Source organism: Cupressus sempervirens, chromosome 6 (genome assembly GCF_028749045.1).
Source record: "Cupressus sempervirens isolate cs-2001-9-10 chromosome 6, ASM2874904v1, whole genome shotgun sequence".
Classification (NCBI taxonomy): Eukaryota; Viridiplantae; Streptophyta; class Pinopsida; order Cupressales; family Cupressaceae; genus Cupressus; species Cupressus sempervirens.
In genome coordinates, this window is record NC_143123.1 from 148,558,446 (window position 1) to 148,584,642 (window position 26,197).

Genomic DNA, 26,197 nt, shown 5'->3' on the forward strand with positions numbered 1-26,197 from the left:
GAATGACAAAATGAATCAATTTTTACTTTTAAGCGGCTCAAAAACCTTATATTTAATCCATTTTTGTACCTTCACCTATCACTCAGCTTCCAAAGGTTTTTTCAACTTGACATCCACTCGGTAGCTATTCTTACTCGGCATCTATTGATTTTATTAATAACTCAGCCACCACTGTAAAAAAAATTTACTCAGCAACCAAAGATAGCTTGGCATCATTATTCAAGTTTTGTCTTAGCATCTTATCTCATGCAAATTTATACTTTGTAGTGCTTCATCATGATTTAGGGCTCATGTATGATACATCCTTATATGTATCAGCCCCATAGACTCATCTTGTGATTAGCTGGATGAGATATGATCACTTGACCTTGTGGGTTAAGTGACCCTTCCATTGAATGTACTTGGTCCATCCTTTTTCTGCCATTTCTTCTTCATGTATGTTCTGATGTGTTCCACATCAACCTTTTCTTTGCTCTTATTTACTTCAGTCTTGGGTGCCTTGGCCTTTGTTGGACAATTCTTCCTGACATGTCCAGTTTTCAAGCAACTGAAGCAAGTAGTAAGGTTCAACCATCTTTTATAGTTCCCCTTGAAGTGTGTTCTGATGTAGTTCTAAGGTATATGTCCATACTCTTGACAATAGTGATAGCTCTGCCTTGTATTGTAATCCCAATTGTAATGGTGCACATAGTTGTCCCTCCTTACATGTTGATTTGGTGTCCACATAGACTTTGATCTGCATTCAAAGGCTTTTTCCCCATACTTCTTGCAATTATGGCAATGTCCATCAAATCTTTGTGTCCTTGTGACTTTAGACCTGCAGTCTTGTGTCATATGTCCTTGCATGTTGCACTTGTGACAATAACCCTTGCTTTTGGGTGTGTTTGGCTTATTGATCCTTCTACTCCTGCAAACATTAGCAATATGCCCCTTTTTATTACAATAATGACAAGTGGGTTTAGAATCCTTACCTTTGTCACTTCTTTGCTCATCACTCTTTGATGATTCCCCAACTTCAGTGCTGTTGTATCCAAGTCCTAATGTATCATGGGTTGATCTTAGGGATTTCAGCAACTGTTCAAAGTACTTGATAGCTTCACTTGACTTGTTGAGATTCTCTACTATTTCTTTTTCTCTATTCAATTCATTCTATAGTTGTTCATTCTACATCCTCAAAGTAGAGATCTCAATATCTTTCATATTGAGTTCATAATGAAGATTCATTAGTTGGGCAAGTGTATCCATCTGCATGTTTGAGATCCTTGTTAATTCAGTACATTTTTCTTCAAGTCTGTTTGCAAGATTTCTTTCGTCATCTTCCATCATGACTCTATCCTCAACTGCTCTTTTCTTTTGTTCAGTGACTTCACATAGCATCATGGCCTATGATTCATGCTCTATCTTAAGATTTCTTATCTCTTCTACTTGAATTCTATTTTTCTCCATCAGTTCTGCTATTGCTGCATCAAATTCTTTGGAATCTCCTTTGGAAAATACTTGTGTGGTGTCAATCTCCTTGTAGTAAATATCATTTTCAGCTATAGTTATTTCCTTTATTCTTTTTAAGGATTTTTTTAATTCCTCTCTAGCTTCCTCTACCTTGTGTAGAGCGAGATGCACATCTATCACCTGGTTCTCGATGATTTTTCCAAGTTTGAAAACTTCCATCTTTAGATCTTTTCTTCCAAGCTATTAGGCTTTTTCTTGAGAGAACTTGGCTCTAATACCAATTGTTGGAATGTCTTAGTCGAAAGAATGCTTCTGAGAGGGAGGGTGAATCAAAAGTACTAGCCTTTTAACTCCTTTTAAACCCTTAATAACATATAACTGAAATGTACATGCATGCATATAAACATTAAACAATCATGAGAAACAAACATGCATCACCACATAAAACTTGAGATTTTGGTAACCTAGAAACCCTCCAAGAATAAGAAGGTAAAACTGGGGTGGGGATGATACCCACAAAATTACTGCAGCAATTGATTTCAACCACTTCTGATGGTTTGCCCTATTAAAGGCTACAAAACACTATTAAATGTGACCCTGTTAAAGGATTTCTATACCTTGTTAGGAGTGTGCCTTGTTAGAGGACTTAAGAACATTCAATTTAGAATGCCACCCTGTTAAAGGATTTACATAAGGTTGTTAAACCTACCCAAGTCCATGGGATTTCCAAGTTCCTAATACAATTGTGAGAGAGTATTAGAATAATACACCTAATCTAATGCAATCTCTGATGTTGATCTCAGGTACTTGATCTACTCTACTATTAACTGATCTCTACTAGATCCGATCTGTTGATTGTGTTCCTTGTTCTATTCTGATCAACTAGATGTGTAAATGTTATCCCTTCCTCTAAATCTTTGACACCAATGTTTTGCAGTGACCTTAATAGGCTTTGCTTTTCCTTCTTCTCATGATTCCTTTCCTCTTTATATGTTCAATGGTTTCAATACTCCCTTATAAAGATTAGTGGTCTGTCAAGTATCCTTGATTAAAATGTTCTCACTCAAACCCTTGAAATTCACCCATTGGTTGCATGCAATTTTCAATTTTCTGATTGGTTGCATGAGGATCGCATAGGTGATTATGAGGATTTGATCTTATCCTTTTATAATGTCAATGGGTCATGCATAACCATTTTTCATCTTGGCTTGTGATTGCACGTGAAGTAATACTAATGCTCGGCACCATCTATTCTAGATTGCTTGGCATCTACTGTAGTTTCTGCAATACTCGGCACCTGTTGGTTTTTTGCATTGCTCGGCTTCTATATGTCACTTGGAACCTATTGAATTCCTACTTTTCTCAGTTCCTATTGGATCCTGAGTCACTCGACATCTACTATAATGTGTTGTGCTCAGCAGCAACTATAGTTTGCTCGGCACTATTTGTGACTCGACACATAAAGAAATTCTAGCTTGGCTTCCATTGTATACTCGGCATGTATAGTGAAGATGATTAAGTGTGTTGACACTCATTTGTCAATCTTACTTATAGATCAATAATTTACCATTAATTAAGTATTTCATAATATTTGAAAGCAAGTGTTACATTAAGAGAGATGATGAAATTGGTAAGTTTGATCCAAGAAGTGATGAAGGTATGTTTCTTGGCTATTCATTGAAAAGCAAGGAAGACATATGTTTTAACCATAGAACCAAGACAATAGTTGAATGCACAAATGTAAAGATTGATGAAAAGTTTGGAACTAAGGAGAAAATGTTAGATTACGATTTTGACAAAGAAGAAGATAATTTTGGAATTGTTAATAAGAATGTTGAGATATTCTTTGAGACTGACAATGATTTGCAAAATGATGTTGAGCAAAGAGGAGAACAGAGTTTTGAACCAATAAATGAGATAAGAGTTGAGGTAGAAAATCCTACCTCTTGTAGGAACATGACAAAGAATCACCCTCTTGAGTAGATAATTGGGAGAAAAGACAAAGGTGTGATGACAAGAAACAAAGTTAATGAGGAATTATGTTTGATTTCTCAAGTAGAACCTAAGAGAGTGCAGATGAAGCATGTAAAGATGATCATTGGATTCAAGCAATGAAGGAAGAATTAGATCAAATTATGAGGAAGGATACATGGGAATTAGTTGCTATACCTAAGGCCAATAATGTTATTGGAACTAAATGGGTATTCAAAAGCAAGATAAATAAACAAGGTGAAGTTGTGAGGAACAAAGCCAAACTTGTATGCAAAGGGTATTCACAACAAGAAGGAATAGACTATGAGGAGACATATGCCCCTATATCCCAAATGGAAGCAATAAGAATGTTCTTGGCTTATGTAGCTAACAAGAAATTCAAGGTACATCAGATGGATATCAAGTCAACCTTCCTGAATGGAGAACTTGAAGAAGAAGCCTACATTGAGCAGCCTGAAAGATTCCCTCTAACAAAAGAAAAAGAAATGGTATGCAGACTGAAGAAAGCTCTATATGGTCCAAAGCAAGCACCTAGAACCTAGTATGCAAGATTGAATAAGCATTTGGAAAAACTTGGATTTGATAAAGGTACGATAGATAGTAACTTGTATTTGAAAGAAATTGAGAACGGTTTGTTGATAATAGTAATATTTGTTGATGACATCATATTTGGAGGTAATGATGAAGGAAGTGATAAGTTTGTTGAAGAGATGAAGAATGAGCTTAAAATGAGTGTGATAGAAGAAATGAAGTTTTTCCTAGGATTTTAGATTGTATAGAACAGTGATGGCATTTCATTTCACAAGCTAAGTACTTGAAAGATTTGTTAAAAAGGTTTGGATTGGAAAGTTGTAAACCTATCAGTACGCTTATGATAATTGGTCACAAGTTATCCAAAAAGGATGAGACACCTATAGTTGAGCAGAAGAAATATAGATCCACAATTGGATGTTTGCAATATCTGACTCACACCAAACCAGATATAGAAAATAGAGTTGGGATTATAGCTAGGTTTCAAGTTGATCCTAAGGAGTATCACTATGTAGTAGTAAAGAGGATATTCATTTATTTGCAAGGAACCTCTGACTATGAGATATGGTATGATAGATCAAGTGATTTCACTCTATGTGTTTATACTGATGCAGATTGGGTAGGCAATATGGATGATAGAAAGAGTTCCTAGTGGAGCATTTTTTCTTGGAGGAAGATTGGCTTCTTGGCTAAGTAAGAAGCAAGATTATATTTTGCAAAGTACAGCTGAAGTAGAGTGTGTTGCATGTAAGACCCCTCCTTGTATGTATTTATTTAAATATGAATTTTCTCTATTAAATCCTTTATAGGAGATTTGAATAAATATGTAAGCACAACAATGCAATGGTATGGAGAAATATTGTTGTTCTTGCTAGAAGACATGTAGAGGACATCAAGATAAACTAAGAATATCTCATGTATAATGATTATGATGTTGAATAAGAATTAACATTTTATGGTTTAGGTATCCTAATGGAAATTAAGATTAGTTGATATGTTCATGTTTTAATACTCTATGATTCCAGACTTACTACATTAGCTCTATTGTTTAAAAATTAATTTGAACTAATGATGATATGAGTTTCACCAGATGATGTTATGATGTTTGGGTATATGTGTGCATTATAATTCAAACTGATCAACATGTTATAATGATTCAATTATGAGATTAGTGATGATCAAATATGTGTGCAAAAATGAGAAAGGTTATTTAAATGAAAGTATTAATATGTTGATCAATGTGATTATGCAAATTCGTTTTAAATATATGAATGTGATGTTATCGAACTACTGATATTCGAATTGAGTGTGCAAGATAATTAACCATGAAATTTATTGGAGAATCAATAATTGACCCTATGTGTGAACTATAAGACTAAGGTTGAATCCAATAAAGTGATTTAAACCTCATTGTCAAGTGTTTTATTTGTATCATAATCTAAATGTGTGTATCATTCTATATTTTGTAAGGTGTTGATTGTTACATAATATTGAATCTTATGGTGTCACTTAACACTCATAATATGTATATGTGTATCATCATATTAATTAGGATTGGCAATACAACCCGTTACCCAAAAATTGATTAAGTTAGTAACCTAAGACTAATTAGTTGGAAACCAAGATTAATTATCATAATTAGGGTTTAGTGGAAATGTTACTGTTGTCACAAAAGTTTGCACCCTTGCTTGAGATCTGACCCTCAAGCAGCCTTGTGCAACATGGAAACAACCTCCAAGTGTGGGACTTGTGCTTTGAGGCTAAATCTCCGGAGAAGGCCAGTTTCCTTACTATCAGGGTGCACCTAAACTACTGCTTGAGAGGAAAAGGGAGAAGGAGACTAAAATTAAGATGTAGAAAGGGGAAAGGGAGGTGATGCACCAAGATAGAATGGTGATTGCAACTTTGTCCATGTATGCACAACACATCAATGAAAAGTTTAGAATACACTAGTCTCGACTCTATTCTATCTCCAAGAATCCACATGCAGGTTTGGAACTAGTTGAAGTGCTAAAAGGAGAGACATCTTCACTTATACAACAACCATCAATAGTTTGGACACGACATTCAAACCTTGAAAACTAGAAAGAGACACCCACCAAAAGGCAAGATACATGCACATTTGACAAATGTCAAGAAGAGGTAAGGGAGGAAAACTATTTCACTAATGGAAGGCAAGGAATTACATAGCATAATGCTGCTACAAAAAAATGCAGACAGAGAAGAACCCAGAAAAAATGTTTACAACTTGCCTTTATAGAGTTCAGGCATAACTCAGATCTAACTTGAACTTCAAACCCCACAAGATGGAGTCAAGTTTTAGAGAGCAGCAATAAATGAATATCAAAACTAAATCTGATCATGAGATACAATATGTTGTAGAAGTGATAGGAAAGGCAAAAAAAAATTTATCCAGCCATAAGAAATCAAATCTCATGAGATGTGATCATTATAATCATTAATGAGGCATGGAGATGCATTAACATTGTGGAACAAGCCCCAAAATACCAGTTCAACATTAAATATCAATCCTTGCAATGCGTCATGGCCGCAACAAATAAATTCACACTGTTGTCAAAGAAAACATGGGACGGGATAACATGCAAGTTAACTCACTATGAAAATATAGAGTTGACCCTTGTGGAATAGATATGATCTGCCCAGAAAATGCATGAACCATTGATGTAGATCTTCCTTTGAATATGAACGGCTCAAATGCTACAAACAATATCCCCAACTAATGAATAAAATGCAACCATAGATCAAGAACTCCACCTAACCACATAGACGGCTAAGATGCACTCATAAAATATCTAAAGATTTCCATATGGCATGAAACTATTGGTTGGCACATTTTTGAATGTTCAGTTGAAGAGGCAGTAGTGATTATGATTAACACAAAATGTTAACCCCAACAGAAAATGCATGTTAACCCACAATTCGACACATGAAGGAAAAATGGGCCAACTCAGCAAGTGCTCGATATGTCGCATGAAATAACTACTTTGCAACTTTTCATAGCAACATAATGACAACTATAGATGATCCTTAATCTAACGGTGATTAAATGCACTAAAGGAACTAGCCCACCACTTGGCATTCATTCCTCAGCACATTTCCCAATACACAATCGAAGAGGCAACATACAATTTTGTGATTTCGCAAAAGCAAGAAAGGTCACTTCTCAAAATAGTAAAAATGGTTAACGCACAATGTTAACTTGACAAAAAATGCACATTAAAACACAACTTTGCACATGAAGGAAAAATGAGCCAACTTAGCACATGAACAAGCTGAACTAGCTTGGCACATGAAGAAACCAAGCCAACTCGACACATGAAGACACCATGTTAACAGGAGATGTTAACCTGACCAAAAAGCATGTTAACCCACATCAAAGAATCTGGCCCATTGAAGATCTCTCAGATCAGTTATCAATGATGGGCTGAATGGGGGCCAAAATGGCCAATAATTACATCCTTAGGGATTTAAAAGTTCAAATATTCAAGTCAATTATATATGTTCTAAAATGATCCTATAGGCCAAATTTAATGTAATCCAAGTGCCCAAGGGGTATGGGTATGGGTTGGGAACCTTTTCCACCCTTCTAGACCCTTTCGTTGATTTTTATGACCCCTTAAATATCTCATTTTCCTTTTAGTGTGAAAATTGAACATCTCCACGAGGTTAGTCAAGCTTTCACTTCTCCTAAAAGTTTGTCTTGATGGTAGGAACAAGTAGGAAGACCCTAGAAGGCTCAAGTCAGGTCTGGAGTTATTGTCATTTTAGGTGGGTGAGTTTAGAAGCTTATTTAGTGGCCATTTTGAGAGTTTAAGGTTGTTCACCCATTCTCTACATTTAGAGAAAGTCAAGCTTGGAATTGAGGTGGAAGAAGGATTACCTCACCTCAAAACTCCATTGCCATAACCTTTGTGAAGGTAGGATTCTTCATGGTCATGTTCTTCATGCATTGTTCATTTCTTTCTTATGTAGATCTCTTGCATGTGTGTATTTCATGTTTGTGGTTTAACATGTAAGGGAAGGGTATTTGTGGGTTTTCTATTTGCTTTCCTTTCATTTTTTCCTTTTGGTTTTGTTGGGAAAACTATGAAGGGTATGTTCACATTACTCACCCTCGAATAGGGCATAAGTGACCATGTATAAGAGAAGGGCTTTAGTTAGACTCCAAGTTAGTGTAGAGTCTCTGAGGAGAGGGAGAAAGCAAGGTGTTATGGGCCCTTGCTATCAATACGAACTGATTTTGTTTTGGGAAATTAGGAGAGAAAGAATGAAAGTTCATTGTGATTTGTTAGCCTTGGAAGAGGCATGTGATTTTTGTTTGTAATTGACATCTCCTACCTAGAAAAATCCACCTTCTCCTTAGTCTTGGTTCAATATGGAACTTGTTATACAAACCTTGGATGCAAACTATTTGTTGAGTGTTTCCTTGTGATTGTTTGAATGTCACCCAGTCAATTTTGATTCTCCTAAGCTTAAGGTGGGGCCTCAAATCGAGGCCTTGGTTGGGAGGTGAGCTCTCCATGGTACCTTGTGCATGTTTGCAGATTTATGACATATTCAAAAGGGGAGAAATATTGGATTGGGTTAATGGTGCTCTTGATGTCATGTGTTGGGGGCTCCTCCTTTGCCTCATTTTTCTTGTTGTATCATTGTATTGATGTGTTGAGAGAAAGGGGCCATACCTTCATTATGATTTATCAAAATGTATTATATGTTTTTGATTGCATTTTCAATGAGAAGAAAGGTGATTATTTTATGAGCAATCGTATTAAATGGTGATGATAAGATTTCAAATTGAATGCACTTCTATTCTTCTTTAGATGCATTGCCATATATATATATATATAGAGAGAGAGAGAGAGAGACTTCCCTATAAGTTCTTGCTAAAGATTCAATATTCAAATTTATACATCCAACTATATTGCACTTTACTTACCTAGGAAATTCAATACTTAAAATGATGGAATATAGCCCTATTTGAAAACATTTGTAAAACTACATTAAATCACCACTCAACTATAAGAAAATATACATATACAATATAAATTAATCCATGAGAAAACTCAAGTGTGAAGGAAAAAAAAAAGTATAATAATAAGAAAGAGATGAAAATTGAAATTGATTATCTAATTCCTTGAAAATCAAATGGTGCATAGAAAACTTTTATTATCCTTATGCTCTTCTTAATACCTACAAATCCAAAAGTTTATGACAATGCTATATAGGAAAAAAAATAAAGAAAACAAGGAAAGCCCCTCAAAATGCATATTTCCCATACATTTCCTAGAAGAGCACATTTGCTCTCTAGAAAATTTATGGACAAATATTAATGCCAAAAAGTAAAATCACAGAATATCCTTTGAAATATCCTCTCTCAAATTTAAAATAGAAATAAACTAGAAAGAAAAATAAATATAAACATATAAGTCTATATGGCATTCATTGTCTTATGACTCATCCCTTTGTTTTAATATATTAAGGGAGTATATAGAAGAAGGGGGGGATGGGACAACACGTGGTCCCCACCCCCAAAACACATCCCTTCCTACCTCCAAGTTGGACACAGGTCTTGGCAGAAACTTAAAGCAAGTAAAAAAAATTAATAATTATTAAACTTTGCTTCTTATCTTTACCTCCTATTCACCTCCACCATATGAAATCTCTCCTCCCTAGGAATCCTTCTCCTTCCTAGCAATGACAAAGGCTTATGGAAGATTGCACTTATTCCTACCATGTGTACTTGTTTCCTTAACCACTTGGAATAATGACGAGGCATGGGTAGTGATGAGAAGTCAGGGGGCATGATATTGCAATGGAAAATAATTGCAATCAAGTTATGTGGATGAACCAAATGTTGAAGGATATCAAGATTGAATTTGGAAAACCTAGTATACTATGATAACACAAGTACATTAAGTATGTCTAAGAATCCTATATTATATTCTAAGACTAAGTTTATATCTATTAAGTATCATGTTTTGAGAGAGAAGGCAACATAAAAATAGACCAGATTGGAATATGTGAGCACTAAATATCAGATTGCAGATATCTTTACGAAGCCCTTACCTAGAGATACATTTGAGTACTTGAGAGGTATGCTTGGGGTTATGCCCCTTCCTACTTCTAGGTAGATGATGTAGTAAGTGCATCAGTCTAGTGGTACAAAGCACTATTATTAAACTAGATTGAATATTGATGCTTCTTGTGTGGGGGAGTACTTGTGATGAGTTGAGTCTTTAAAGACTCTTGGTATTTGGTCTTGAACAATGTCTTTGGATACGTGAGCTGGGTCAAAACTTAGAGCAGTAATTGGACATATTAAGGGCTTTGACATTAATGTCAATGGGGGAAATATGTATGAAAAATATATCCTAAGTATGAATGGGAGAGATGTGTACCTAAATGAGGGGGGGAGATATATTATTAGGGAGTTTTAGAAAGATTTGTGTAAGGAAAGCAAGAATATCTCTAGGAGATATGCACCTAATGTATTGAGAGTTGTTTAGTGTGAACAACTATTACTGGTCCTAAAGAAGAAGAAGAAGAAGAAGAACATAGAGAAGTATTCTAGAGGTTTTCAAATTTGATTAATGAAGAGGATATGAAAAGATGACAGTAGTAGCAATAGAGTATTGTTTAGTATTCTTGGAGCTTAGATATTTTTCATCTATGTTGCCATCAATGCCAAAGGGGCAGATTGTTAGCATGAATACTGGTGATACTACTTTGGGGGAGTATCCTAAGCATTAGAGAGTATTGACATGTTGCATTCATGACTATGTTTGTCATTGATGTCAACATAGCAGTAAGTTTGTGAAGATTTCTAGAGTAATAGACAAAGATCTTTGTTGTACGAACAATGTTTTGATTTCCTAGTGATGCATAGCTATGAACATGTTCTATATTGTGTCTTGATGCTAAATTTTAGTGCATAGAGTCTAAGTCAAAGATGTATGGAAGATATGTTTGATTTACAAAGAGCAGCACAGAGAGAAAGTACTTGGAAAGTACTTCATGATGTTTGTTCGCTATCTTTGACTTGAGCTATAATAAAGAGATGCGCAATCAGCCGATGATAGAGGATAGTATGTTGGTGACCTCAGCAAGTGCGCAAGCCCTAGTGTCGCACATGTAAATTTTTGTATAGACTATGAGCCGACAATTCTATTGTAATTAAGAAGTAAAAAGCCTCAAGGCTAACTCAAGGAATTATTTTGAAGATATGTTATCAAAGAAAGATGTTTTCCCTGTTTACATATGTTTTTTGATCATTGTATGAACTGTGAAGTGCAAAAAGAAACATAGTGCTTGCTAAATGCATGTAAGCAGTCCAAGGGATTATTGGATGCATTTTGTGATTTGGTTAAAAGATCAGAAGGAGCAGAAGTTTGGTTGACAGGATAGAGAAAGAGGAAGGAGTAGTATAGTTCAATTCTACTATTCTGCAAAGAATAATATAGAGATCATTTGGATAGTGGGTTCATTGATCTTGCCCTGAAGCTATTTGGATAGTGGGTCCATCTATCTTCCATAACTCCTAATAGGGTTGGAATCTTTCAACAGGGATTCAAAGTTTCCTAATAGGAACTCATATGTATTGAATGTATTTATAGACTCCTAATAGGGTCCATCCTCTAACAAGGAATTTTTATATTAGTACATCATCTTATGGCTACCATCCCCACTGGGGTTTTTCCTTTGATCAAGGGTTTCCCTAGTTAACAATTGTGCATAGGTATCTTGTTGTGATTTATGATTATATTTCTCATATGCTTAAGTTTGTTTAAGGTTTATAATTTTGGAAATATTTGTATAACTAATTCACGCATACCCCACCACCCCCCTCTCCCCTGCCCCCCACCTCCCTCTTAGTTATATTGATGGACTGGATATCTAACATAGTCATCAACAAATAGAATGAAATATTTTTCTCCACAATATCTTTGAACGCCAATAGGTCCACATAGGTCAGTATGAACCAATTTCAAGATATCATCGGATGAATATGTCTTACTCTTGAAACTAGACTTTGTTATTTTTCCCAATTGACATTGTTAACACATGCATTGTCAGGTTTATTTAGTTTTCGTAAACCTCTTACCCTTTCCATCTTAGTAATGCCAACCAAATTATCAAAATTTACATGAATAACCTCTTTTGTCATAACCAAATATCTTCATATTGTGGAAAGAAACATGTCTCGTTAGATAAATATAGATAAAATAATTTACCTCTTGTTTGATCAGCACTTCCAATCAATTCACCATCAACATCAAATATTTTGGTCTTTGTATGATGTAATCAACTATGTATCCTAATTTTTTCAATTGTGAAACACTCAACAAGTTATATTTAAGTCCTTCAACCTAGTAAACATTGTCACATTTGATCTTAGCAGTTGGTTGTATTGATCCTTTACCTTTTACAATATATGGCACATCATTACCAAATTTAATATAGCTACCTTTTTAGGGTACAATAATCTCAAATTTACTCACTAGTCATATGATTTGAACAACCACTATCAATTATCCACCTATCACTTCTATTCACATATGAGATTAATGTAATTTTATCATCTTCATCAGAATCTTCTTTCATAGTGACATAGACTACTTCTTGATCATTACTTTCTAATTCATTATCTATTTCTTCTTTAGAAATGTAACAAGATTTCTTACCTTTGTCTTTGTAGTCCTTGTTTCTCTTGATGTCTTAGTCATCTCTTCTTCCTTTGTGATTGATTTCCCTCTTATCATCCTTGTCTTATCTATCAGGACATCTTGCAACAATATGATGAACTTTGTTGCATGAAAAATAGATTATAGAAATTTTATCTTTGTATTTCCCTTTGCCTCTTAGGATTCTTTTAGCCATCAGTACTTCAAGCTCATCAAGTTCATCATCAAAAGCATCACTATCACTTTTCACATATTTTCCTTTTCCTTTCTTATTGAGAACCAATTGTAATTTTTAAAAAAATCAACAGAGGTAGGAGTGAGGTTATCAAAATTTGACATCTCAAAAGTAGTAAGCCTACCAATCGCACCTTCCAAAGTTAGGTCATTATATGGAGTACATCTCAGTTCTTGTATTGTAGAGACCCTAATAACATAGATAAGAAGTAGAGTTCTCAATACCTTACTGATTACAATGTCATCATCAATATTTCCATTGTCTCCTCTTATAGGATTTACAAGCTCTTTGATTCTTCCATAATACTAGACTACATTCTCAACTTCTATCATTCTCATTTCATTGAACTTACTTCTCAAGCTCTTTGATTTTTCTCTCAAGATATTCTCATATCTTCTATAGATGGTCTACAGTGTATCCCATGTTTCTTAGGCATTCTTATAGGTTTTAATGTCATCAAACTCAACATAGCTTAGGGATGATGCAATCTCCAACATAGCTTGGTTGTGGTCTTGCTTGTCTTTTAGCTGTTAAGCTATCAAATAGATTGATGGCATCTCCACATATACATTTTGTATTGCACCTTTTGTAATTCTTTCTAGGTGTAGCCTCATCAAACTTTCCCATGTAGGGAAGTTATCTTTGTTCAACCTTGACACCTCCTTTGTGTACATCTTGAATTTTAGCTTCAAGTACCTTCAAACTTTTCTCTACAAGCACCAATGCTTTGATACCAATTGTTAGAATGTTTGGAATAACTGGGGGAGTGAATTAGTTATCAAATTTCTAGATATACCAATTAAAAAAAACAAATAATTTCAATTCTTATCATTCCATTTCTTGGTCTCTATTGTAAATTGTTTACAACATTAGATAGCTATCCACTGTTCTAAAATAACAGACTTGCCAAATGTAAACTTTAATTAGTAAAGCATCATAATAACAGCCACACAAGTTTGATACTAGGATTTAACGTGGAAACCTAATTTTGGAAAAACCATCAGCAACATGTCACTAATTTTCACTTTTTTGAAGTGAGCCCCATTAGGAGCCAGCCTTGTTAAATGTGACCTTGTTAAAAGATTTAATCACCCTGTTAGGAGTGGCCTTGTTAGAGGACTTTAGAACATTCCATAGACTGTCACCTGGTTGAAGGATTTACATAGACTACTAAGTCCTTATGACTATTAGGTCAACCTTGATTAAAGGATTTCAAATACTATTCATAATGGTTAGAGAGTTGTTGGTGTTTTGAAAAACTACTAAGCAACAAAATGCTTAATAACAAGATGACAATACTCACACAATCTAAAGACTAGCCAATTCTTATTAACAATTGTATGTGCAAACCATTTGGACCCAACTTCAACAAAACCAAGGGTGGTTTTCTACTCTTCAGGCTCTGCAAAACTAGGGTGGGTATACCCAGGGATGATTCAATACTAGGAAACATTGTATGAGGATTATTTTAGTTTCATTCTGATTCTTATCTCAAATCCTCAAATACACACACAATTCTTGATAATTTGATAAACACATCCCATATAACAAATATGGCCAAAATTCTTCTATAGATCTATAGGTGTTCTTAGCAATAGTGACTAACTAAAGCTAAAAAATTCCATGCAAACAAGTACTAGCCAACTTTGAAGATCTATAGGAAATAAAAGTAAAATTGATTTTTGCATTTTTAGCAACCATTTGTGACACATTTCTCTTTCAGCTGGATCAAATTTGATCAGTGCCTAATCTATTGGGGTTCAGAGTCTATGGAAAATTCTTAGATCTAATTTTTTGCCTTACAACAAATTTTATCAGCAATTCTTATCAGAACTCATCATTCAAAAATCCTTTCCCCTACTACAGCAATCTTATTGCATTCATCAAAGCTTTTACTTAATCCATTGAATTAACAGAAGTGATAAACAAATATACAACCTAACTGGATTGCATTCAATTGCATAAGCCTTTACTTATACAACATCAAGATAACCAAGTAATCAAAAGGAGACAAAGTTCAAAAAGAACTGATATCGGGACAGTTCATAATTTGTATTCATTTTCCTTTAAAATTGTATGCAATTTACAATAGAATCAGAATGACCTTCAGAAGAAACACATATCATTCTATATTCATGTATTCTCAAGATCTGACAAAGAAAATACACCACCAATTTGCTCAAAATAATGGACCAAAAACAGACTAAGTATCACTTAGAAAAATAAAATTTGGACCCTTTCTCTAGGCTTGGAATCTCACTTATATAGTGTGAGGTGCAACAAGCTTTAGGCTAAGAGAAAATGACAGGTGTCCTTTACAAGAGGAAGATGCATACATCTTCCCGAAAAGAAAAAGATTAATAGGAAGTTATGCGAATCATATATTCTCTTGTGGGCTTCTATCTATCACATCCTTTTGTTGATTTAGCTCCAACTCTGATTATGTCATATATGTAACTACTAAGCTTGCCCATGACAAAATCTAATCTGATGATTGCAAAGTGACTTGAACCCGTGGGTTTTACCATCATCATGGTAGTGAGAGAAACACCCTTACTTCCCACTCTTCGCCAATAAATACAACTCCTTAAGATAATGGGATTAACCCTTAAGAAATAGCACTCGAGCATGGAAAAAATGTGGCTGTCAAATATAACAAAATGAGCAATTTCTGTTTAGCCAACCATGTCTGCATCCAAAACTAACTTTCAACCAAAATTTGTCACCTACTGACACAAAAAGACATGCACTAACAAAAAGTCAAACGAACTATTCGCATGAAGCCCATGGGTATAAAATCTTCTTCATCCTCTCCAAAAACTCTGCACAAGGTCCTATATATTTCTGCTGCCATGGCATTGAAGAGTGCCATCTTGAAAATTTCCTTAGAGAAAGGTGTTATTACTGACAGGGTTTTTATTTTATCAAGTTCACTCTTTGCTCCCCTCGTTATCTTAGTAGCTTGATCACAACCCATAGAAACACCTAGGATTACTAGTCTTCCTCAATCAAAATTCCATATACTGACATACGAGACAAACAACTTCCTCTCTGTAAACCACCTTTCAAAAAAACTTAAACCAATTCAAGAGGAGAAACACTAGGGATCCAATTACTCTTATCAAGTAATCCTTCTACTATCCACAATATAAGAGTTAGTGAATTCTTTAGAGCCATTTCTGCTACACCATGCAAGACTACAACACTTTAGAGACTATAGTAAAATACACACTTGGAAATCTCTTATCTATAGTTCTTTTATGCTATGTGGCACTCGTGCCAAAATCTACACAATCCTCTTAATAAATGATCCTATTCAGAAAAGACTTAAAAATCTTTATTCGTATAAAGTGTAACTTAGAAAATCTTATAAGTTACATTCTATTTTTTATTTCACACATGAAACTTTTCAAACCTCATTAATATGCAGAGTGCCACCACCTTTAGTATTTAAACCTGTGTTGTCGATCTTTAAAATCATACGATCATGGGGTATAGAGAAAGACAACTCGACATTCCACTTGACAAGTTGGCCAGTCAATCCAATAAAAATGACCACATATACAGTGCCTCCCTTGATGGCATTTTTGCCTGAACGCATTGGTGACTGAGGACATGTGTCAACAGCTCGCTACTTCGCCATACATAAAGAACGAGCACCTTGCCATAGTGAAGCAGCGATAGCCATCGATTCATTCTCAATCTTGCAAATGTTATATTACTTGTACTACTTAGAAAGTAGTGGTGGGCCCTCAGTCGCTATCTCGCTATACGTATCATTCGAGCAACTCTTTATGGCAAGATAGCAACGACCATTGATCTGAGGTTACATCAAAGGTGAATAAATTGCACCAAGAACCCTGAAAGGTGGTGGTGGACCCCCTACTCGCTATGTCGCATAGCTTAAACAACTTGCAACTTTCCAAAGTGAGATAGCGAGGACTTTTGATTCTATTTTGATCTAATGATCAAGATCCCTTGTGTGATTTCTGAATGGGGTGTGGATTCAGGGCATTGATGACGTAGGAAGCTCTGCAGTACTAGCACCCAACAAAGTCTTTACTTTAGTCTTAGTCACCATCCACATCACTTGAAGTCCCACTAGACGTTCTTTTCATGGCGCCTCTCTTCTTCACTAACAGCAAGATGTCAAATTTTTCCAATAGCGAGGTAGCCAGCTCTGGCAACCTTCAACAAAACTCGGCACCGAGAAATATAATGACCCATCGAATCATCATGGCTCTTACTAACTACTTCTGACAATAGTAGTTATTTCTTGTCATGCCACCTAGATAGGCCATGGTTATCAAGAAAATTCAAGGCCACCATGCCTTTGATTTTGCGGCATCTTGCTACTTCACTAACGATGAGATGTCAACTTTTTTTGATAGTGAGGTAGCGAGACATCAAAAAAACCATCACTCTGGTGCCAACTTCTGACTACTTTCATTGGGTCCCTTTTCCAGCTCTAACAGTACTTGCAAGGTGTACGTGACTAAGAAATTGGCTAGAAAACAATTCTCCAACTGCCATGTCTTCATTTTGCGATCCCGTCTTATAACTTTTTGGCACTCGCTACCTCGCTATACATAAAGAGTGCCCATGTTTTCATAGCGAGGAAACAACAATGGTGGATCTATTTAGATCGGACAGCTAGGGAATCTAAGAGGAAAAGTAGCTCGGGGGCACGAAGGATAAAAAGACAATAGAATATTCACCCTATTTGAAAATTCAAATATTTCGCACCTAACCATTTAAGAATGGAATGAAACATAGGGTTTTCACAAAAAATTTCAAAGGGTAGCAAACAGATGACTTATCTAGAAACCCTATTATCCATTTATGGACACAATCTAAAATTTCTATTCCTGGACAAAGACCTTCTATCATAGGAAAATTCAGACCAACAAGAGTAACAATAGATTTGATTTGTTAAGTACAACTTACTTTCAATGTACATATATATGTTCAGCTACTAATGCTGATTCATTGTCTAGCCTCCATTGTCATCTCAATCTCACATTTGCTTGGCAACCCTTCAAGAAATCACCCTTCACTTATTCTTAACTCAAGACTTTTGCTTAGATTCTCCAGTCAACAACATTAGTAGTAGCTCCAACTCTCTAGAACTTCTTCACATGTGCACAACCTCTCTACACATTTAGAAAGTATGTCTTTGTACTTCCTTAAATGGGTAGTTCTGATCTTTTGTTACTTAATCAACACTATAGATCTTAGGGTTCACAATTCAATCCATCAAATTCAATGAATCGTATCACCTATAATGCCCTTCCTGGAGATCCTTGGAACAATGATTCAATACAAGCCAAGATTTAAAAAAAATTAAAAAGATGGATGTACATGACACTCAACATACAAGGATCACAAAGATCACAATAGAAGAATCAACCACAATCCCAACAACCAATGAATCTCCAAATGCCACTACCTAACTGACACACTCAAATTGAGAAACAAAAACCAAAGGGGATAATAGAACCAAGAATATCATATCTATCAAAGCATGGAAAATTTTGCCAACCCAAAGGGTACTTAAAACACCAAATTGTGTTTGCCAAAAACCAGTGGAGATACCCCCTATTTTTTGCACGAGGAAATACAATTGATATATTTTCATGCAAGGATGTACAAGAAGCCACATGAGGATTTTCCCAATCATGTGAGGACATGCTTGGCCTAGCAGCCAAAACACCCAAAACTAATATGGAATTTCACACAAGGATACACTATCAGTCGTGTGAGGAAACCTAGCACACCACATGACCATTTGCATTCTCACACGAGAAAAAACCAAATTTGCATGAGGATAGAAATCAATAAGCCAAAAAACATAAAAGTATAAAGATAGGAAATGAATTTCCTCCACATCGAGGAGTACTGATCCACAAATCAAGGCTTAAACACTCAAATACCAAGAATGCAAGAAGAAACTACATCCAACTATCTAAAACATAGCAATAACAGAATGTACTAAAAGAAACATCATAGTATATAGAAGCAACATCGTAATGTACAAGAATAAAAGAACTCATGTGTGGTTCCTCCCAACCATAATAGCAACATGAGACCTTGAAGGTCCTAGCCATCCTTTGCATGCTACATCCCAAACTACCAATCAGATCATTGGAGCTATCTTATGAGGACATCACTACTAAAATGTACTACATCATAAGAACAAGGAAATCTAACATGCTAAAAAGTAAAGCATTAGATATTCCAACTAATCAAACTCATTATCTAACATATGCTAATATCATAATACAAGAATGCATCAAATAAACTAACATCATCTAACATGATATCCAAGCATTCCAATGAAAGCATAAATCACAAGATAACATACTCTAGGACCCAGAGTACCAAGTGAAACAACAAGCAATAGTCACACTGGAATAATAGACTATCTTTGTACACTGGTCCCTAGTAGTGATGAAGGTAGCTACACCTCCCAACCACATGAAACTCGTAGGTCCACTCCCACCATGCCAATGGAGATAATAATCTAACCATAAATGCACATAAAGCATAACTTCCATGGCTAACACTCACGTTAGACAATAATGATGACTAAAACCAAGTTATGAGACAATGCAAGTACTACAGGTCTTGGCTAGACACTTACTATGTAGGGGTTGACATCGTGGAGAGTCACTTGGCATCGAAGCCCAAGCTCGGATTGTGCAGATTCAACTCCTCAATGGAAGGCTCTAGTAGAGAATATTTTCATTATCTTAAGTTTTATTACCACCTAATGTTTTATTTAATTATCACTTGATTAAAGCTTCCTCTGCCAACCCTTAGGGCAAAATGATCACCAGGTTGCAAGATAGAAGCCCCCTTTATATGCTACCCTACCCTACCCATGCTCATCCAACAATGAGTGCCCGTAGGCATGCATATTGCTAACCCAACCCCAAATGATCATAACTTTTGGAAGTACCATAGAAGATCAAACCTCGCAAGTCACCCAACAAATGCAAGCTTACGTGCTCAGGTGTGGAGCACCACCATCACAAAGATCATAACACAAGGACTAGATGAGAACACAAGACAAGAAAACACTCAACTAAAATAAACTCAAGAGGAGGTATGTGGCACACATCCCAATACAACATAAAAGTGCAATAATGATCTATTTGACATCCTATAGATGATCCAAGTCCACAATCAACAACACACCAAGAAAACTTGAGGAAATTGGGTGACACACAAATCAAGGTAAAAATCCCAAAACTAGAAAACTTTGAAATTAAAACCCATTTAGCCTTAGGGCATAAAAGCCACCAAAATCTAGTAAAATTCAAGTTCTGACACCATATGCAAAAATGGCCAGTGTAATAGCATGAAATACCAAACCCTCACCCCAAATAAGGAAAATGTTCATACTTGACCAATTGGGCAAAATCAACAAATAGAAAGAGAGGGGAACACTAGTTCTCAACCTCCTAACAAACAACTACCAGAAATAGACAAAGAAACTAAGCCAAAACAAGAAAATGGGAGAACCCTACTTGACAACAAAAGAGGTTGAAATAGGAAATAACATAATAAAACAAATCACCCATAGAAATTATCGAAAATCATTGCACAACAAGGTCTCCCCAAGCTAGATCCAACGAGACTAACCTCATGAAGATCCCACACCCACAACTCTCACAATGAATAGAAATGCAATCCTCCAGAAGAGGATTCTAAAAAAAACTCTCAATGTTTTAATTTGCAAAAGCGAGAAGTGAGGAATTAATTTCCTCTTTCCATACTTATTCACTTTTCGAGTGAATAATTAATTTGGGTAAATAACCAATCAAACTAGTTAGACCCCAAATCAACCCAAATGAAAATAGGTTATTCCAAGCAATTGGAATTCATCTATGGAAAAGTTGTTGAAAACTAAATTTAATAAAACTTAAAGCCCAAAAACCCAAAATCACAAAAAATCCCCTAACAACTTTCGCGACAAGGTGAACCACTAAATGCACTGACATTATCATTAGTCTAGTCACACAATGCAAATAATTTTGAATTTAATCAAATCACTAGAAGGTTTAATTTAAACAATCAAATAAGGATACGTCGACCATACAAGGACAACATTGGTGAATATGAATAGCTGAATCACTAACTCCGTTGTGCCACTATCAAGGATATAAATCATGCACACTAAAACACATGATCAAGTGCAATTGCATATAATAACATAGCCAAAGAGATAAATGCATTAAGTGCCTAATTTAACCATTTATTCAATTATACCAAATTAATCCATTTACATCATTCATGTTCACATAAAGCATAATGAAGTAAGAATGAAGTAAATCACCATAGCAATAAATCCAACATATAACATAATCAAAAATATGTCCAAATATCAGATAACCACATATCATCATAAAACATATTGTCATCTCAAAATGGCATCAATAGGCAAATATGATCAACTAAAAAAGCATAAAGATCTAACATCTATGATACTGGAAATCAAAGTATAACATACGACCATTAGGTCATCTCAGAGTATAAATAATAAGAGCACAAGTATCTCTCGAATCAAAATATAACAAGGTACAAACTACAAACACAAGAGGCACTACATCACCATTCTATTTATCTCTTATTTTCTAGAAACTTCTCCTTGAATTCATCTCTTAGGTCGATTACCTAATCCTCTCCTAGAATTAAATAATCCAACTCATCAATCCTTATCTTTAACATGCTTTCCATATCCCAAGAAATCAACTTAGTTGGCTGGAAATTACAATTCCTCACAAACACTTAAAATGTTCTTCCTTGGCCACTACTAAGTTTTGACACTTTGTCATGTCACTCAGTTGCTATAAAACTTATTGCATGGCATCAACACTGTCACTCAGTTGAAATTAATGCTCAGTCAACATTGAATTTGCTAAAAACTTACTATGGCTTGGTTGACACTAGCATCATGTTCATCAAAATTCCTCAGTTTTTTACTCTATTACTCAGTCAAGCCTACACATTTTATCTATCTTTTCTCACACTTTCAAGATTTGAACATTATTGTCTTCTCCTCTTGCAACATGATTTAAACAATCACTTTATCTTGTCAAAGTCTAACTAATTAAATGTCCATTTGTAGTTTCCTCTTCATAACTCAACCTTTCCTCTAGATGTTTTTCTTATGAACAACTTCTCAAATCATCTTCATCAATCAAATAGATATGATATTTACATAAGATAGAAAAATATCTCACCAATAGATTTGACATCAATCATAGCATAACAATTATTCCAATTATAGTTTCCAACAATCTCCCTCTTTGGCATTGATGGCAACACCTCAAAAAAAATTGCAAAAATACTTCAGGTTACCATACAATCCAAGATTTGCACAGTCTTTGAGTAACACTCTCAATATATCAGATATTTATTAATATCCTTAGTTTCACTCTGATGCATATCTCTGATCTAGCAACACCTCTTTAAATTTTATGAACTCCCTCTAAGTAATCACTCCCTCTTACTTAGCATGTATCTTCTAGCATCCACTTTCTACCTCTAGGATATTCTCTCCCATTAGATTCATACTCTCTCTTTGCTTCTTAGATAATCTCTCCCTCTTTCACAACAATGGCAAAGACACTATCTCTTTCTCATACATCTTGATTATGTATATAAGTGCATGTCAAGTCTAAATTCTTCACTTGTAATATTCATATGACTAATCTGTTATACAATCCTTCTTCACTACTACCTTAGGCAATTCCTAAGTAGAACTATCTACATCAATGCGTAAGATAGTCTAACTAGCACATTTGATGCAATGCTTCTCTATAGCTTAAGAAAATTTATCTACGAGAATCACCCCTATTTTACCTCTAAGATATTCATGAGAATTTTTAGGTAAAACTTTAGTGAATATATTAGCAATTTTCTCTTTTATGTTCACATATTCCAACTTCACTTCTTTATCTTGAACCAACTCTCTCAAGTAATAATGCTTGATAGCAATATGCATGGCCTTTATGTGCATCACAACGTTCTTTGATATGTTAATAGCACTTGTGTTATTGCAATAGATAACCACTAGATATGTAATATCTTCCTTCATACCTTTGAACAATTGTTTGTTCCAAATGATATTTGAACAATTTATTGTTGTTGCCACATACTTAGCTTTAGTTGTTGATTGCGAAATTCAGTTCTACTTCTTTCTTGTCCATGAAATTAGTCTCTTTCCTAGAAAGAATGCACCACCACATGTGCTTTTCATATCATAAACATTTCCTACCTAATCAAATTCTGTGAATACCTTTAGTTCAAACTTATCATTCTTCTTGTAATACAATCCATAGTCTTTTGTTCCTTTTAGATATCTCAGTATTCTCTTTACTACCATCATATGATTTTTCTTAGGATTTGCTGAAAATTTAGCAACCATCCCAACATCTAATACAATATTTGGTCTCCTATGAACAAGATATTGCAGTTTACCAATCATTGATATGTATTGTGTCTGGTTCATATTAGCAGAATCATCATTCTTAGATAGTTTGTGTTCGAGTACCATAGTTGTACACACTGGTTTAGAATCTTCCATCCAAAAAAATTTCAATATCTCCTTGATATATCTGGACTGAGTAATTAAGATAGCTTGCTTCATTTGATATACTTGTAAACTAACAAAGAATTTGATCTTACAAAACATTAACATTTCAAATTCCTTCTTCATTTCATCAAAAAAAGTTTTGTATAATGCTTCCTTTCCTCCAAATATGATATCATCAACAAAAATTTTAGATAATGATACCTCATTGCTCTTTCTAGTCTTAAAATATAGATTTTTGTTATCATTTGTCCTTGCAAAACCATCTTCACCAAATAGTTATGCAATCTTTCATACCATGCTCTTGGAGCTTGTTTTAGTCCATATAAAGCTTTATGCAACTTACACACCATATTATTCTTACTAGGATCTACAAATCCTTTAGGATGATCTATGTATACTTCTTCTTCCACTATCCCATGCAGAAATGTAGATTTGACATCCATTTGATATATCTTGAATCCTTTATAAGCAGAATATGCAAGTAGTGTTCTAACTCCTAATCTTGCTACAGGGGCAAATTTTTCCCCATAGTCAGTACCTTCCTCTTGTGCATATCCTTTTCATACCAATCTATCCTTATTCCTTGTGAGTTCATCTTTCTCATTCAACTTGTTCCTAAATACCCACTTGGTTCTAGTAACATTTTTTTCTTTAGGTCTAGGTACTAGAGAATATGTTTTATTCTTTTCAATCTGTTCAATTTCTTCATTCATAGCTTATAACCAATCTTCATTCTCCAAAGCATCTTTCATAGATTTGTGCTCAAACTCACAAAATAAGCATGCATCACTTTTGAGTATTTTTCTTCTCATAACACCATACTCTTTATCTCCAATGATTTGTTCAGGTGCATGATGTTTTCTCACATATTTTTCTAACATGGGCTCTTTTATTCTTTGTTCTTCAATAGATTCATCTTGAAAAATAATTTCAAGGTCATTTTCTCTCACTTGTTCATGTTCTACATGCTTAACATTGCCTTCTTATTGTTTGACTTCCCCTGTCTATGACTTAGCATCATTTATCTATTGTTCAACACCCACAATCTATTGCTTAACAACTAGCTATTGAAACTCGATATTCCCAATCTCCCAAGGATCTGCAACTTTGATTTCTTATTTAGCTGGAGTGCTTGGAGCACTATCATTCACATGTATGAATGAAATATAGTCTTCGGGTTATATCTTACATTCAACTTTATTTTTCTCTATATATTCATCAACTTTCACATTTGCAATTTCCACAACTTTGTTAGTATTAGAGTTCAAACACTTATAAGCTTATCTCTTAGTGGAATATCCTAGGAATATACCTTCATCACTTTAAGCATCAACTTTTCCATTTCTATTATCTTTAAGCATGTAATATTTGCTTCCAAAAACTTTAACATATTTCACATTAGGTGCAAATCTATACCACAATTTAAAAGGTGTAGAATTTGTACCTTTCTTGACTTGCACTCTATTCAGAGTATAAATAGTTGTACTTACAAATTATCTCTAGTATTTCTATGACACATTCTTCTCCATCATCAGTATTCTAGCATAATCCATAATTGATATATTCCTTCTTTCAGTTATTCCATTCTAAGGAGGGGTCCAAGGTGCAGACATTTGTCTTTTAACTCCTCTATCATTACAAAATATGTTGAACTCATTGGAAATGAATTCAACACCTCTGTTAGATCTCAAACACTTCACAATCTTTCCTATCTCCTTTTCAATTCTAGCTAAATACCACTTAAACAACTAAAAAGTATTAGAGTTTTCTTTAAGAAATAACATAGTCATCATCCTAGAATTGTCATAAAAAAATAGAATGAAATATTTGTCTCGATAGTCTCTTTGAACTCCAATTGCTCCACATTAGTTAGTATGAACCAATTCCAAAAACATCATCAAATGAATATGTTTTTCTCTTGAAAATAGACTTTATCATTTTTGCCAATTAACATTGTTTACATATAGCATTGTCAAATTTCATTAGTTTTGGCAAACCTCTTACCTTTTAACTTTACTAATGCTTACCAAATTGTCAAAATTTACATAACATAACCTCTTGTGCCACAACCAAATATCTTCATATTGTGTAAACAAACATGTCTCATCAGATAAATCTAGATAGAACAAGTTACCTCTTATTTGATCACCACTTTCAACCAATTTATCATTAGCATCAAATATTTTGGTCTTCCTATGATGGAATTCAACTTTATAATGTGATTTTTTTAGTTGTGAAACACTTAATAGATTATAGTCAAGTCTTTCATCCTAGTAAATAATGGCACATTTGATCTTGTCAGTTAGCTCAATTGTCACTTTACCTTTCACAAGACATGGAACATCATTACCAAATTTAACACAACCACCCTTGTATAGTCCAATATCCTCAAATTTACTTCTTTCACCAATCATGTGATTAGAGCAACCACTATCAATTATCCATCTATCACTTTTGTTCACATAAGAGATTAAAGCAGTTTTCTCATATTCATTAGAATCTTCTTTCATAGTAACATAGACTACCTCTTCATCATTACTTTCAAATTCAGTATCAATTTCGTATTTAGCAATATAACAATATTTCTTACCTTTGTCCTTGTAGTCCTTGTTCTTCTTGAAGTCTCAATCATCTCTTCTTCCTTTGTACTTTCTCTTCTTTCTTGCATCCTTGTCCTCTTTTTAA